Source organism: Atta colombica, unplaced genomic scaffold, assembly GCF_001594045.1.
Source record: "Atta colombica isolate Treedump-2 unplaced genomic scaffold, Acol1.0 scaffold9, whole genome shotgun sequence".
Taxonomy (NCBI): Eukaryota; Metazoa; Arthropoda; class Insecta; order Hymenoptera; family Formicidae; genus Atta; species Atta colombica.
The window spans coordinates 1,612,427-1,619,095 of NW_017259583.1; the positions used below are offsets into that span (position 1 = coordinate 1,612,427).

General features: G+C 36.0%; 2 protein-coding genes across 2 annotated transcripts in view; both read left to right on the plus strand.

Annotated features, from left to right (window-relative positions):
* Nucleotides 1-2,836: 2,836 nt before the first annotated feature.
* The window catches only part of LOC108693455, a 46,633-nt gene continuing 42,800 nt past the window's right edge, over nucleotides 2,837-6,669 (plus strand). The window contains exon 1 of the mRNA XM_018202412.1: nucleotides 2,837-2,909. The gene's annotated coding sequence lies outside the window, so the exon portion shown is untranslated. The remainder of the gene's footprint in view (nucleotides 2,910-6,669) is intronic.
* The window catches only part of LOC108693273, an 8,205-nt gene continuing 4,377 nt past the window's right edge, over nucleotides 2,842-6,669 (plus strand). The window contains exon 1 of the mRNA XM_018202143.1: nucleotides 2,842-2,901. The gene's annotated coding sequence lies outside the window, so the exon portion shown is untranslated. The remainder of the gene's footprint in view (nucleotides 2,902-6,669) is intronic.

Sequence of the window (6,669 nt, forward strand, 5' to 3'; positions counted from 1 at the left end):
TGGCTAACTTGCAATCTCTAAATATTTTATCTAAACAAGAAAAACATGGGTTTGGCAAGTATGATTCTGGGTCAGTTAAATATTGAATATAGACAGCAGCGCGAGCTGTTCAATCGTCAGCTGCAAGAAGATCCGAATTTCAGTCTTCAGAGATTCTGGTTAACGATGATCACGCACTTGACTTTAGTGGTCCTGTAATATCTCCTTGGAATATATGCGTTATGAGGACGCTCGCTAAAGTAAAGTAAGAAGCGAAAGTTACTCGTGCACGCGCGAACGCGAACGTATTACGCAAAATTCTCGACAATAAAATCGAGAGTCCACCGGATATGAATTTTCGTCGTTTTACGTAACGGCATTGAAAGTGTTATTAGACTTAGCGCCTTGTCGTCGAACAAAACGGAAGCTACCGGTTCTATTGTTTCGCCACGGTTCACGCGCGTAAACTTACGATCGTCATGGAACGTCGCGGACGTGCGTTTATCGTGTTCGCGAAAACAACCGAGTGATCATCTTGCGAAATAGAGGAAGGAAGAGCGATCCGGATGCTGGCCGGTCCATCCGGCGCTATCAGATTGTCCACCACCAGTCTCTCTCGCGTGCAGCGATGCAATTTCGGGGATTGTAGCGCTAAGTGCTGCTCGTTGTAAAAAATACCTGCCTCGAGGAGTGAGCGGTTAACGATACTCTCGCAAATCGTTCGCCGTTTACGCGTGAGAAACGAATGAGGACGAAAACGAGGCTTGGGGATGCCGCCAGGTAGACGCGATCGCGAGAATTGAGGCTCGACGTACGGCGACGTTAATTCTAATTTCGTTGAAATCTAGAACGTACCCCGCCAGCTCGTAATCTATTTATGTCTCGATGTGTAGGAATATTTTGCGAGCTTTGATTTAATTACGATTACTGCGACGTATGGTTTCCTTATCAATGCGTGGCCAATAATTGGAACACTAGACTTTAATGATAGTTACTTATCCTGATTAATATTACCCACTTTATACTAGCTCACCGCACTGCAGCATTCATTTCGAAAATCAGATATTTAGGTTAACTCAGTCATAATTTGATTTTCATGCGCTCGCACATGTTGAGAGAATTGTGCGACGTGGCTGATAGATGTGTTAAATTAATATTAATGATTGAAGAGAGATACGTCTACGTATCTCGTGTTTCTTCCCGAAAAGAAACGTACTAACGTTCGCCCGGATACTCGGCGGGATATATATTCCGCTGATAACAAATTAATCATACCATATTGCTCGCGAGTTTCAATGAGACGAACTGTCGCTGGCGAAACGAAAGCCATGTCTATGCCTACGTACGTACGCATGTGAGTTAGCATATAATGACAGCGACAATGGTTGGGTGGTGAAAGTTGCACGCACTCAAGACGGCGCGAGCGAGGCATTCGTTGCACGTCTCGTACTTGGTGAGTGCACTGTAAGAGAACGAGTATTATTTTTTTTTTCTACGTTTCAATATTGGCAAATCCCAGCTTCATTCTCTCGCACACGTGTCTACTTTTCATAGTATTGATGCGTGCGTCGAGAGCAACACACTCCTCTAGTTTTTTAATTTTACAATGTAAGATTAAAGTGTGGAAACACATTGCTGATAAATGTATCGTCAAGATTAATCTTGCTTGGGAATTGAAATTATCAATTAATCGATGACTAAATTTTCTCTCTCTCTCTCATATTTCTTTTTTATACAGCTCTTTATTGTCATCGTCATTATTATCTTGTCTCAAATATATGTATTGTGTATCGATTATGTGATCTGTTCTGCGCTTGAAGATATAAAGAATGTCCCAGAGCACTTAATAAGTTCTTTATATATCTGTCTCTATATATCCATTTATCTATTTATCCATCTACTTATCTTTCTCTGAAAATCATCTTCAGCAACGTAACTGCACGATGTGACAATTCTTCAATTATTGTGGCGGAGACCAAATGCCTTGTTTGGCTTTCTCAATTTAATAGAAACCGCACAATTTCACGCGGATAATAGAAATAAGCCGGCAAGATCTAAAAGCCTGACATAAATTGTTTGTGACACACGCCGATTCGTCCAACAGACCCCGAGTCAGTCGCAAAATGATCCCTATTTCGTGATACTCGAGAGAATTTACACTAACAATTAATATAGAAGCAATCAGACGATATCGTTTATTAGCTGAAAGTCGTAGTGAATACAGTAGCACTTAGAGATAGTGACTACAGCATTCATAGACGATATAAATAACGACGATTTTAGAGTATCCTTTACTTGATTGGTAATATATAATGCAATGTCTGAGTAGGTTAATACATCTTGTTACGTGGGTGTTTATATTGCATCGCTCTTGTCATGCTAAAGGAAATAGTACCGTATATGCGCACGTGCGGATCTATTACGTCTGCTAATAATAGATTGTATGCGTTGCATGCTATTGCATACATCGCATCTCTGAAGCTTCGCCAACTCTTCTTAGAGAGACTAAATACTACGAGAATCATATCGAGATATTGTACTACAAATGTGCTAAAAATGCATGCATATATGTCAGTGTATATGTATATAAGAAGTCTGCAAACTGCTGCTTCACGATTCTAACTCTATCCGCCTGATGTATTCTTCACTGTGATAAAGATCATTAAGTTCGCCCCGTCGCGTCGATCCTTTTTGTGCACCTTCCTCTGAGACGACTGTTGTCATTTTCACTCGAGGCCGCCGCGTGCAAGCAACTTCTTCATAATCATCATGAGTAGCAGAGGCGGAGATTATTAGCGGAAACAGGCTAACGAAATGGGACGATGACCATGCACATTTGAGAGATCCGTGGAAGTAGGACGGGCAAAGGGCACATTAGACGATTTTTCGAAGAAGATCGAAATGCGGCTGCTGCGAAGGACGGTAAGTAGGTAAGTAGGTGCAAGGAGATGCTACTGTTTCCTTTTTTTCGTTAACGTCACTGGAACAGCCGCCTCCGCGATTTTGATTGCGATTTCTTTGGCGAACAATGGTACATATATATTGCGATTCGCGAGCGTCGGTATAATAACGTGTTAATAACGCTTTCCACAATGAATATAAATGTTCGGTTAGCGTTTTATCGTGGTAACAGAGTGGACGTTGGGCGTTAGACCTTAATAGATACAGGTTTCACTCATTAAAGTGAGATTTTCTGTCGTATGTACAGAGTGTTGGGCGAAACTCGATTTACAGCATGCCGTTATGTACACTGTTTGTGCATCTACCAGTTGCGCGCACGCGGCGAAACGATGAAGCGTGGATACGATTTTAATTAAGAAAAAAAAAAGTAGGAGGGAACTAATTATGTGCATTAACTACGAAGATTGGAAATTATGATAACGTAAACGCGAGTGCACTCGGGATGTAATTATTTCGTAGAACGGTTGTTTAGAGTTTATTTACAGTCGATTAGCGCGTAGCAGCCGCACCCAAAAATTAGTAGAACGCTACTCCACCTGGCATTCTCTGGAAAAGTATTATGAAACAATGCGAGGCTAAAAGCGTAAAGTTCGTTCGCGATAAATTAATCGACGCTACTTAAAATCACCGTCGCGTTGCGCGTGTCGCGCGCTAACTTTCTCGTAGTACTCGCCGTGCATAAGTTGGCTGAGAAATTGTGACAGGAAAGAATAAACCACCGATTTGCTTATGAATGAATCCCGGTAATTAACAGAAATATAAAGTGGCACGGCTTTCCTCGTCACCCAGGAGGTACCGTGCCTGGACGCGTTCCCGTTTTTTTACATGGCGGGAATCCCCAGGAGGCCTACACCATGCCACACGTTCTGCGACGTGTGGAAAATAATATCAACGTGAAAACAAAAGAATTACTATGTTGTTCTATTCAATTTAAGTATTTTATTCTATTTGTCATATATGATTATTCGTGGATTATTCGTGGATGTGCAAAGCCTCGTAAGAATGTTCATATTCCTAACATTTTTTTAATGTCGCTTCCGTATTTAAGGAAGTTGTAAGATAAATGCAATATATGTTAAGTATTATTTAGAAAAATTATTCTACAGATTATTCTAAATTGCATTTAAAAGTAATACAAAAAAATTAGAGACAGTTGATTGAAAGTTATTTCAATAAAAAGTAATATTTTTTAAATTTGTTACTCTAATAGAAATGTATGAAAATGTAATTGTAAAATAATGATAAAAGTCTCAATATTTTTTTATATAAGTACTTAATGAATTCAAAAATATTTAATCCTTAAAATATTTATATAAAAAATTTAGATTTTTATTATTATTTTAAAAATTTTTGTGTATAACAATAAAACTAATATCAAATAAAATAAATAATTTATAAAAAAGTGTTGCTCAATAAAAACAGAAATGTTATGAACACTACTTTCACATATATGTTTAAAGCGTAAATATTAATATATGTGTTTTATGCCCTTACAATCTCCTTAAACATTCATGAACGATAACGGCAGACATATATTTCGTAAAAAATTTAACATTGTTCTCATTATGTAATAGACTGAATCTTATTAATTATTTCATTAAATCAAAAATCTTCTTCTTCTTACATTAGGCCTCTGGTCTGTGTTGACTCTCTTGTGCGTACGCTAATTATTTAATTGTCACAATTATATAAATGTGGCTCAAAAATATCTTCATTGTATAAAAATTGCCTAACACAAAATAAAAGTATTTTAAAATTTTACAAGATATTTTATGTACTTAGAAAAAAAAATCTCAAAATTACAAGACCTTAACCTTTTAATTATATGTGCACTTTGGAAATAAAGTTTATATTGCTTTGTATCGCGATATAGAAGAAGAGGATTAGTGATATTTACCGTACTTCTGACAAAAAACGTGATGCCATGTTAGCGGAAATCGTGCGTGCACATACCTTTCGACGTTAATGATCCGTCGAAATGTAATTTTGTCGGAAAGCTTACGTTTTGTTTTTTCCTACATACTGAAACACTGTTACCGAAAACGCTCACTCCGGTAGATACCGTCGTACATCACGCATCATGCACGCTCGATTTTTACGCTGCCGGGATCGTTCATATATAGCGGAACAAATGGAAAACCTTACATTACTACGACCGATAAACTCCATGTAATATCGATGTATCTTATATACGCTAAGCACTTATACTCAATAGATGTACCTCTGCGATGCTATCTGACGTATATACAGACCAATTTGAAACGCAGTCGCCGATAACGCGATCGAGACTAGGGGTCCGTAGTACGCGATAAACCGATCACGCGAACTCAAGAGGTGCACACGTTCTACCGGAACGGAGCCTTATATATCCTGGAAGTTATTGATCATCCCTTTGCTTCAGTCAGGTCAGGTCGGTCATGCTCGGTGCACGTGCGCAGATTCTTTCCACCCGTTGCCGAAGCGCGGAAATGCTACCCGCACGGTTGTGTCTTATTCAACGTTTTTGAGAAGGATTAATTCATCGCAGTATATAAACTTACAAATGAGTTATTCTTGAGTTCTTGAGTATTTTGTCTTTGGCCTAATTATTGACATTGTTGACATAACGATTTTTATTACTTCAGGAATATTTAATCAAAGATTATATTATACAATTGAAGATGATATTGTATATGAAAGATTAATTGAAAATATACTTATAAAAGTTTTAAAAATACACTTTATTAATTATAATTGTTTATTATTTTGAGTATTTGAAGAATTGTATATGATAAATTATCACAAACTGTTATGTTAAGTCTTTGAAGAGTTAATTATTTTAAATGTTGATGAGTTAGATTTTTAATGCTGTTTTGTCATTATGCTTTCATTACAAATAAAATCATCACAAATAAGAATAGAAATCATTCTTGTATGTTTTCAAATTTAAATTTACTTATTTATTAAAAATTATGATTTTATCTATATTTTTATATTTATTTTCTTCTTAACACCTTCTTTTTTTTCTTTTTATTAAATTAAAAATATTTAACAAAAAAATATTAGACAATAAAAAATAATGACTAAAGAAAATCTACAGAACATATGAGGAGTCTGTAAAAGATGATTTATAAGATTAGGACGTCTGTTAGACGTCTGTTAAACTTTCACGTTGTTGGGAAGCGAAACCAAGTAATTATTGCGGTCATCTAAAATGAATACCCAAGTCACATTGTAGTTGTAAAGTTTGTATCTCAGGTTCTACATAACTGAAACTGGTTTACAATTGTCGTTTCTTGCTTTCCTTTATTAATTAAATCAACCAATGTACCTACGAATCTAACTTTATTTGATTAATGATTTCTATGAAATCTTTCTTCTTTCTCTCTCTCTCTCTCTCTCTCTCTCTCTCTCTCTCTCTCTCTCTCTCTCTCTCTTTTCACGTGATGTTTGATATAATGATAGCATTTTATTTTTCTTATCTCTTGCAATTAATATCTTATATTTTGCTTTAAGAGACATATAACTACAATATTTCTCAATATTTCTTGTGGCTTTAAGAGATATAAAGAAAAGTGTATCTTTAACGTCGTATATATACAAAGTCATTCTTCATTCTTCCGCCAATCATTTTTTATTAATTATGAAAATTTTGAAAACTTTTTTATTTTAAAATAAGAGATAATATAACATATAACTATATATAACAACACAATATAAAATCCTAAAATAATATTATATATATATATA